This window comes from Symphalangus syndactylus, chromosome X (genome assembly GCF_028878055.3).
Source record: "Symphalangus syndactylus isolate Jambi chromosome X, NHGRI_mSymSyn1-v2.1_pri, whole genome shotgun sequence".
In the NCBI taxonomy this organism is placed as follows: domain Eukaryota; kingdom Metazoa; phylum Chordata; class Mammalia; order Primates; family Hylobatidae; genus Symphalangus; species Symphalangus syndactylus.
In genome coordinates, this window is record NC_072447.2 from 64,524,788 (window position 1) to 64,535,823 (window position 11,036).

Consider the following 11,036-nt stretch of genomic DNA (forward strand, 5'->3'; position numbering starts at 1 on the left):
TAATCTGGGGTCCTGGGCAATTGTTTGCTCCAACAGCAATAGCTACAAAATGTAGGACTTACAAGAATAACTAAGGAAAGTTACCAGGGCAAGGAGCTGGAGGCCAATAGCAAAGTTTATCAATTCATCAGTCAATAGATATTTAGATTGTTTAGATTGTTTCCACATTTGGGCTATTATGAACAATGACTTTTTTATGGTGCCCAAGAATTTTCAATTTGAGAAGCAGAAGATAAAGGTGAGGTGTGTGAGAAAGACCTGCACTGGTTAACTAGATCCTTTTCCAAAATCAATATATCTATAGTAAGGAGTGTAAGCATTGAAAGACAAGCAATGTCATCATCAGTTGCTCCTAGAAGTATTCTAGTTCTCCAAGCTTGAAAAGTGAAGAGAAGCCTCTGTTAGAACAGCCTCTGGCACACAAATGCACCCAGCATGTCCCAGTCTCATAGGAGGCCCCCAACAGGTGTTAGATGGATGCAAAAGAATCTACAGAAACAGCCAAAGGCCGGAAGTTGTTTGTTGTTGTTGTTGTTGTTGTTGTTTGTCTCCAATGCAAATCCAGAAATCCATAGCACAAGCCATTCTCAAGCCAGGAGGAAACAACAAAGAGGAAGTTTTCACAACCCCCTTGCATCACAGTTTCAAAATCAGGCTACATTTCAAGTAAGTAGTGGTCTGAAGCCTAACCCTATAAATTTAGGACTGCTCGAGGGGAAAGGATAACAGCAGCAGAGCCACCGATCACTGGATTGTTTCAATGAGCTCAGTCTCCTGCATGTCTCAGTTCTTCCCCAGCCACCATCATGTTGCTTCCCCAATACAGAGGAGAAACTCCCAAGAGAGAGGGTATTCCAGAGACCTCATCTGTGCCTTCCAGGATGTTTGAGGAAATATTCTCTGCTCAAAAGATATGTATGAAGCCTTATTTGAGACTTTTTCAGGAATCATCTTTGTGCCTGGGAGTCTCCAGCTGACTGCCAAGGAAATTTGCTATCAATTACACGTGTCTAAAGCCCAGTGCTTTGTGGCCAGTGAGGCTATGTTCCAGGTCATGGTCTCTGCCATGTTTGACTGCCCCATCTTGAAGACCAAGCTCCTGGTGTCAGATAAGTGCTATGACGTGTGGTTGGATTTCAAGGAGCTGATTCAGTAAGTGGACACTGAAAATGAGAAACTTAAATCAAGAAAATGCCTGATTTTGGAAGACAGAATGTTGTATGAGAAGGTGGTGTGAGTAGTTGTAATGAAAAGCTTAATGGTAATTTCTAGTCCTGAAAAAAAAAAACAACAGAGTAACTCCCCAACACCCCCAACAGAAGAATCCCTGATCTGGCCTAGAATTCTCAGTCTGAGTGAAAGTCTCATCTTCTGATTCATACTTGACCATTCATTCTGAGATGGTAAAAAAAATAGGTGATAAAAATATAAACACATTAAAAAACATAATAAAAAGCTTATATATATATATATAATTATATAATGGAATACCATTCAGCCATTAAAAGGAATGAAATTATGTCTTTTGCAGCAAGCTGGATGGAACTGGAGGCCATTATCTTAAGTGAAATAACAGAAATACAAAGTCAAATACTGCGTGTTCTCACTTATAAGTGGGAACTAAATAATGTGTACACACAGATATAGAGTGTAGAATAATAGACACTGGAGACTTGCAAAGGTGGGAGGTTTTCAGAGGGTGAAGAATGATAAATTACTTAATGGGTACAATGTACACTATTTTGGTGATGGTTACACTAAAAGCCCAGATTTCACCATTATGTAACAAAACTGCACTTGTATCCCTTAAATTTACACAAATTAAAAAAAAAACTCACAGGCAATGGGATATGAGAAAATACATATTAAAACAAAAACATGATGCCATGTTTATCCTCAGGTTAGCCAAACACAGTAGTCTCCCCTTATCTGTGGTTTTGTTTTCTGTGGTTTCAGTTACCTGTGGTCAACCATGGTCCAAAATAGTTGAGTACAGTACAATAAGATACTTTGAGAAAGAGAGAGAGATCACATTCACACAACTTTTATTACAGTATATTGTTGTAATTTTTCTATTTTATTAATTATTGGTTTTAGTTTCTTACTGTGCCTAATTTATAAATAAGACTTTATCATAATTATGCATGTTTAGGAAAAAAGATAGTGTATATAGGGTTCAGTACCATTTGTGGTTTCAGGCACTCACTGGGAGTCTTGGAGCATATCCCCCAGGGATAAGGTGGGACTATTGTATTAAGTTTGATAATTATAAATGCGGTCTTTACAGAGTAATATTTTAGTGTCCAGATATGTAAAAAAAAAAAAAAAAAAAAAACCTTGAACAAGACAGACAAAGTCCCTATCCTCATGGATTTTATATTCTAGACAACAAAATGGACAACAAGAAAACACATAAGTGATCAAGGTAACACAGTTTCCAAAAGAAACTCCCAACCAAAACAGGCAAATTAAATAGAGTGATCTCATGTGGAGATGGGGGAATTAGATTTGGTGGCTTCTTAGGAGAGGATGAGCTGAGACTTGAATACTATAGAGCCAGCCTTTTGAATATCTGTAGGAATAATATCAGAGAGAATACTAAGGTAAAGGACCTGAGGTGGGAAACAGCTTGACTTGTTTGAGGAACAGAAAGAATACCAGGGTGCCTGAAGTGTGGTGAGTGGAAAAGAGAGTGGGAGGAGAGGAGGTTGAATAGCAAGGGAGAGCGAGATTACAGCAGGTCTTGTAGGTCACGTAGGAATTGTCTGTGGAACGTGGAGGAGAAGGACTTGATCTGAGTGACGTTTTAAAAACTCCTTCAACTGCTGTCTGAACAATGAGAGACAAGACAGGTAGTAAAGGGACCTGACAGAAGGCTAGTGCAGTCGTCCAAGTGAGAAGCCGTGTTGGTATGGACCATGATGGTGGCAGTGGACACAGGACTGGGAATTTGCAAGGTGAATAAGGAACTCGCCTCAGGCACAAAATGTAAAGGGGCACTGAAAAATCCAGTGATCAAGAGAAATAATATTTTGATTTTCAAATACATTTTAAAAATCAAATTATAAAATAATTTTCATAATTGAAGTTTAAAAATTTGTATATAATTTTACATATTTATTTTATATATTATATCATCTGTTTATAATTTATAATTTCATAAATTTTATGTTTTAATACAATAATTTAATTTTTTTAATTAATAAAATCATATTGGCAAACTTCCGCTGACAGATCACCTGCTTCTATTTTTATAAATACAATCTTGTTGGAACCAGAGACAAGATTAGGGTGACCAAGTAAGGTGAGTCATGCAACTGCCTGGTTGGATTACAGGCTGTGTGAGAAGTATACTTTGAAGCTGGCTTGGCTGAATCCCATTCCTAAATCGTATTGGGAATACTTGACCACTTTGGGAGCATTCATTGTCATGTACTTATTTTAAATTTTGTGGCTGGGAACGGTGGCTCACACCTGTAACCCCAGCACTTTGGGAGGTCGAGGCGGGCAGATCACTTGAGGTCAGGAGTTCAAGACCAGCCTGACCAACATGGTGAAACACCATCTCTACTAAAAATATAAAAATTAGCTGGGTGTGTTGGCAGACGCCTGTAGTCCCAGCTACTTGGGAGGTTAAGGCAGAAGAATCGCTTGAACTCGGGAGGTGGAGGTTGCAGTGAGCCGAGATCACACCATTGCACTCCAGCCTGGATGACAGAGCAAGACTCCATCACAAAAATTAATTAATTAATTAATTAATTTAATTTGGATATTTTATTATTAATTTTTGACATTAGTTTTGATTATTTTAAAAATATTTCACTAAAATATTATTTATCTTGACTACTGAATTTGCTGGTATCCCCTTAAATATCATGTTTGTCACAAATGTTTCACTTGCTCCACCTTAGTCCCAGCCCCGAGTACAGATATTGAAGAGAGACAGACTTGTGACATGTTGTAGAGGTAAAGTCAGGGCTTGCCAATGGTTAGGATGTGGCATAGATAGCTGGGTAGATAAGTAGAGACATAGGGTAAGACTGATAATAAGGATTACTACAGATTTTTGCCTTGAGCAATTGAGTAAATAGAGGGTATTTTACTGAGAAAAATAAGGCTGGAACATAAAGGCATCATATATTACTTATCCAACAGAAATTAATGCAAAAAAATTAAGGGAAAAAATGGCAGCTGCACCTCTAACAAATCATCCCCCAATAAACCAAGCTACTAGCTGTTATTTTAAAAAATCAAAGATTACTAAACCAGGAGCCAAGGCTCTAAGTCAGAGAACCTAAATTTAGAACCTTGCTGTTGCATCTTTTGCAATTTATAGAGTTGTACCTCCAAAGCAGACCTTCATGGGTACCAAAAGTCAACATCCAATGGCTATATTCTTCACCAACGGGACAATGGGAGTTTCCAAACTGGTCGAGTATTCCCAGTATGATTTGGGAATGGATTTCAGTCAGGCTTCCAGATATAGTCCTCACACATCCTGTTCAGGCTTGAAAGATCTTCTCTGGGGTGGTAAAGGGAGAGTTTCATGAGACTAAAGCTAAAAAAAAGAGTTCGTTACTCAAGATTGCAGAAAACATTGATATTGAGAGAAGGAACAGAGCTGAAAGCAGGGTGGGAGGGTGTACACCACAGGATCAAAAGTAGATTACTATAGATCAAAAATCTAAGAGTATATGGTAAAAAGAGGAAGAGCAGTGAATCCACGCAGTTGAGGAGGGATCCAGGATGATTACCCCCAAAGACGCATCGTTGGATGTTACTTGTTCTTCAGTGCTACCAGCACCGGGGTGAATAATTGTGTTGGCCACTATATGTAGTGATAAACACAGAGATAGAGTCACAATTTATGAGGGTTTGGGGTTCTAGAGTCAGATTCTAAGATGAGCATCACATGTCATCACACTACCCCTTAAAAAAATTATTTAAGTAGCTCACGAATACTTTTGGGCATGAGTCACTGGGCCAATGCTAATGCCTCTTTCTAGCATCAGTAAAATTGCCACAATTTTTACTGGCAATATCCAGGCTTATTACTCAAAGCAACAATGATCAAAACAAGGCTTCTGGGGTTCAGAAATAAATGCCTCTCTTGGCAAATTCAAGGGATGCTGAAACTGATTTCAATCTCTTTGGTTGAACACTCAATTAAGTAATTAATTGGGTTGCATTTTAGTTTGGTTTGTCTGTGGTTAAGTTTCCCAACCTTACATTCAATTCTGCCTAAGATAAATGGTTGTGTGTTGTGACTCCACACTCAAGTTCTCTTAACAAACGCTACCCAAAGGTTCCTTAGGGGAAACAGGTGTATGTGATGTTCATACTCACCTCAAAGGCTTCGACTCTCATAAGCCATAATGGCCAGTGGATATCAGGTAGAGAATTAGAATAGGAGAAACTATTCTAACTCATTTATTAAAATGGTTTAGGAGATCATTCATTTATTCAACTCATTAATTAATAAAAGTGCTTACTAGAACAGTTCAGAGACCCCCAAAAGCCATGAATCCTGGAAGGCAATATCATACCAATTAAGTGATACAGAATTTAAGGAGACTCCATTAGCCTCCTGGCCTCATAGCCTTTGTTTGTTTTCATTTGGGTGGTCCTTGTTTCGCTCCACAGATTAGTACTTGATAATAGCAAGCATTATTGTTGTTGCTAGTACCAACATGAGAAAATCCAAATGGCTTTCCTATTCCTCTTTAGATGGTGGATGGACCTCCAGCCAACAAATATTTTGTGATCTAAGTGATGCCTTTGATGGATCTTTATCTCTAAGTACTGCCTTGGGAGCTCAGCTCCAAGGAGCCTGTGTGTTTCTGTGTCACATGCCAATTTTCTGTCCTGAGACTGTTCTAAATGTAAGACCAGGTCCTTGTTGTGGGACATGCGGGGCAAAGGTCAGAAAGAGGCATTAGCAATGGTCCAGTGGCTCATGCCCCAAATGGGGCAAATCAAGAATTAAATTTGGAGTGCGATCTTGACTTAAAGATGCTCTCCCTACTTCTGAGAGCAATGCCCCCTCACTTCTCTAGGGCCTTTGGAATTAGGAGGACTTGGCTACTTCAGTTGTAGCACTCAAAAGGAAGCTTTTTTTTTTTTTTTTTTTTTTTTTTTGAGACAGAGTCTTGCTCTGTCGCCCAGGCTGGAGTGCAATGGCGTGATCTCGGCTCACTGCAACCTCCCGCTTCCCGGGTTCAAGCAATTCTCCTGCCTCAGCCTCCCAAGTAGCTGGGATTGCAGGTGCCCACCACCATGCACAGCTAATTTTTGTATTTTTACTAGAGACAGAGTTTCACCATGTTGGCCAGGCTGGTCTCGAACTCCTGACCTCCGGTGATCCACCCACCTTGGCCTCCCAAAGTGCTGGGGTTACAGGTGTGAGCCACCGTGCCTGGCCTGAAAAGAAAACTTTTAAAGGACAATAGTGATATTGAAGAAGACAATATTAATATCAGTTACTATTCATTGACTATTCACTGGTACTTCATATGCATTATTTCATTTCATCTCTCCAACAACCCTGTAAGGGAAAAACTGGGGAAACTGAGTCTCACAGAAGATAAGTACCTAGTCCAAGGAATCACAGAGGTGGAATTAGACATTAAGCAATCATGGTCTATTGGACTCCACAGCACAATCACTAAACTGTTGTGCTAACCTCTTAAGTGCCTTCACAATCCACAGTTTTACTGGCAATATCCAGGCTTATTATTCAAAGCAACAAAGATCAAAACAAGGCTTCTGGGATCCAGAAGTAAATGCCTCATTGTGTATCTATTCAGATATCAGTGAATAACATGATAGCTGCTAGGTTCACACAGCTAAAGCTAAATTCTCTCCCAAGGTCTGGAGGGTGAGGAATCACTAAATCTCCAAGACAAATGGCATGCCCCAGCCAAGTCTCAAAGTTAGTGGCCCTCTTCCCTGGACCTTCCCCACCACGGTCTCACCGTCTTTCCCACTTAACATATAGATTTGGTTTTTTCTTCCTTGGGGTCCCAGGCTCTGTCCAGGTCTTCTGTCACCACTCTATCTGCAAATCCACTGATGTACCAGGAACTGCTTCAGCACAAGTGTTTCGCCAGGTAAGAGAGGATCTTTCAGGAGACAGTCCATTTCCACTCATGGTATCATAAATAAGATTAGGAATCCTCAATTTGTTGAAGTAGATCCAATCCTATCTTTCAGTAACATACCTATCTTGTTGCCATTTATGGCAATAACTTCGTTAGAGTGTGGGATTTTTTTATTCTCTTGTGATTTTTCAAAGCCATATCTTCTGGCTCCACAGGAGTCCAGAATAAAGAACTAAATTATAATCATAAGGTTGAGTTTGTTTAATCAATTTGTAATTACACCTCCCTTTAAAAAGATAAACATTAAAGACAAATACATTACCTGTAAATAAGGTAAATATTAAAAACAAAGACCACCTTCCTTATTGGATATAAATCGTTTTAGGCCTTTAAAAAATTAATTTATATCTATATTTATCTACCTATCTTCATTGCAATATACTGAAATATTGGGATGGGATTATATAGATGGTATCACACTATGTATATCATAGTAAAACCTGCATTTTCACTCCACACTGTTCCTTAGAGCTCTATTTATGATAATATGTGTAATATATTTTAATCATTGCATAGTGTTCCTTAGTATGAATGAATTATATGTTAATGAGCCCCAAGTACCTATCAAGGATACTTGAATCTTTTCCAAGCTGCTGAAATAAGAATCTTTGCACATATCCTAGAATTCTCTAGAGTACCCACTGAGAAGTGGAATTGCCAATGTTTTGTGGAGTCTGGGTGATGCCCAGATTAATCATCACTAAAGATTAATGAGAAAGCACAGGTTCCAAAGCATTGTATCATGCCTTAGAGTTTGCTAAATAATTATTTAACTCTAAATTTTACTTTAGCTGTGTGAGCAAGGACATATACTCTATGAAGGGAGCATTTGTGGGAGCAAAGAATAGCAACGTATTAAATTATGATGACATAAACAAATGCCTAGTTCATTGGCATTTTATGGAGCAATTAAAAATAGTTAAGTTAAAATACAGTATATCTTTATTCATCAACATGCCATCCCATATAAAATGTTCAGATTCTTTCTTTTTTTTTTTGTTGAGACAGGGACTTTCTCTGTTGCCTGGGCTGCTGAGGTGCTCAAGGGATCCTCCCGTCTCAGCCTCCCAAGTAACTGGGACTACAGGCACATGCCACCACACCTGGATATTTTTTGTTTTCATTTTTTGTAGAGACCTGGTCTCACTATGTTGCCTGGTCTTGAACTTCTGGGCTCAAGCAAGTCTCCCACCTCTGCTTCCCAAAATGCTGGGATTACAGGCATGAACCACTGTGCCCAGACAGATTATTTCTTATACTCTTGATAGAAAAGGACTTAAAATTTTACAAATAGTCAACTCTCACTTGTACCCTTAAATTAATAATAAAAAGGCAATGATAAAATGGTGCCTTTGGAATTAACTCAGAAACAGTTCTCCAATTCTGATCTTTCTTAGTCTCAAGACCTAACTGGGTGGGCAGGTCAGGTATTATCTAATACAGATCAGCTACCACATAACAATTAATTGACACTCTTGTGTTCAAAATACATAGTCATTCTATCTGTATCTGAGACCATGAAGAGGTTTGCTCTAATCATCTTCCCACACTGGAACCTTCTACCATCACCAAAACAAAATACACATAAAATGAATTGTGGGTTTATAAAAAGTGTTCGCTACTATTCTATCTATGTCTGGGGCCCTATGGAAACTTCTCATAATATCCAGAGACTTTCAGCCCAGTTTGTAAACTTGGTGGCTGTCTCTCCATCCCCAGACTTCAGAAAATTAGTTCCTTCTTTACCTTACCATTGCTGACACATTCTTCATACACAGGTAATGCTTTTGGGGTGGGAATAGAACTCAGAAGGGTTTCTACAGAAGGCTGGCTTCCTACCATCAGTTAATACTTATTTACTTTTAGCATTAATACTTCTTGTCCAGAAGAGTAAATGAATCTTCATAGAGATTGATGTAACTGAGATGTCTGAATAGATTATCTAAAAGACTAGTAATAAGAACATAAACTACCACTTAATGAGTACCTCCTATATGTTTGGCAATATCTGTATCTTTTTTTTTTTTTTTTTTTTTTTTTTTTGAGACGGAGTCTTGCTCTGTCACCCAGGCTGGAGTGCAGTGGCGCAATCTCGGCTCACTGCAAGCTCCGCCTCCCAGGTTCACGCCATTCTCCTGCCTCTGCCTCTCCGAGTAGCTGGGACTACAGGCGCCCGCCACCACGCCCGGCTAATTTTTTTGTATTTTTAGTAGAGACAGGGTTTCACCGTGGTCTCGATCTGCTGACCTCGTGATCTGCCCGCCTCGGCCTCCCAAAGTGCTGGGATTACAAGCGTGAGCCATCGCGCCTGGCCTATCTGTATCATTTTTGCAAGTTTCTTTCTCACAACAGACCTGTTATTGGTAGAAATATTCACTAAGGCTAAGAACAACTTTTGATGCCTCTCCAGCTACAGATTCAAGAGTCTGAAGCTTTGTGTGGCTATAGGAGGATCCATCAGCCCTGGGGTGATTGAGGACTGGAAACACATCACTAAATTGAACATCTATGAAGGCTATGGGAAGACAGCAACTGTAGGTTGATGCTGATTCACCATTCAGCCAGAAACCAAACTTGTCCATTCACTGTGTAAGCACATTGTCAAAGCACTAGCACACACTAGAAATGCAGAACTGGATATGAAGCACGGGAAAAGGAATTGCTTTAATCTAAAGGGACCCCCCTTCCATTGCAAGCCAAAGAATTACAAGTACAGATAACTTATAAACTTACAGATTTCACAGCAGGAAGTTGAGCTAGTTTCCACCTGACAATTCCTGTTTACTCTGTGAAGTATGAGGCAATGTCACCTGACGAGAATGTGAAAATGATGTGATAGAATTCTGAGTGGAGGATGTTTAAAATGATCATTGGTGAATATGGAAGAAAGAGCAGATTGTGAAAATAAAGGAGAAATGGGTAATTATAAGATCACATTTGAGGTTGCTGAGCATTCATCTTCAAAGTCACTAATCTATGTAGTTGTGTGATTTTCTCCAATATCACTCTAAAATACAGATATAAGCATAGTGAAAGTGAACAGTTGGATTGAAGCAGGATTAAAGTTGTGCCAAGAAGATTCAATAAAAGGGCAGTGGGCAAGGGATCTGGTGATATTGGAAAGAAAATAGTTAAGATGAAAGACTAAGAAACTAAGCTGACTGGGGAAGGAAGAGAATTCAAGAAAAGGCAGATAAGCTGTGTGAAGGCAAAGCACTGGGGATGTCAATGGAGCTGGAATGACTGAAGGTGGTTGTTTTAGGCTGCTGTAACAAAATATCATAGATATTTTACTCACAGTTGTAGATGCTGGATGTCCAAGATCAGAGTGCCAGCATGGTCAGGTTCTGGGGAGGGCCCTCTTCTGAGTTGCAGACTATCAACCTCTGGTGGTATTCTCACATGACAGAGAGAAAGAGAGAGAGAGAGAGAGAGCGCACGCAAAATGTCTCTCTCTGTTTTGTTGTTACTTTTTTTTTTTCTTAAGAGCTAGGGTCGGCTGGGCGCGGTGGCTCACGCTTGTAATCCCAGCACTTTGGGAGGCCGAGGCGGGCGGATCACGAGGTCAGGAGATCGAGACCACGGTGAAACCCCGTCTCTACTAAAAATACAAAAAAAATTAGCCGGGCGTGGTGGTGGGTGCCTGTAGTCCCAGCTACTCGGAGAGGCTGAGGCAGGAGAATGGCGTGAACCTGGGAGGCGGAGCTTGCAGTGAGCAGAGATCGCGCCACTGCACTCCAGCCTGGGTGAAAGAGCGAGACTCCGTCTCAAAAAAAAAAAAAAAAAAGAGTTAGGGTCTTGCTCTATTGCCTAAACTGGAGTGCAGTGATGCAGTCATAGCTCCCTACAGCCTCGAACTCCTGGGCTCAAGTGATT

The 11,036-nt window shown here is 39.9% G+C and overlaps 1 pseudogene; it reads left to right on the plus strand.

Moving 5' to 3' along the window:
* The first annotated feature begins 913 nt into the window (after positions 1–913).
* Positions 914–9,703, plus strand: LOC129475309 (acyl-coenzyme A synthetase ACSM6, mitochondrial-like; annotated as a pseudogene).
* Positions 9,704–11,036: the final 1,333 nt, after the last annotated feature.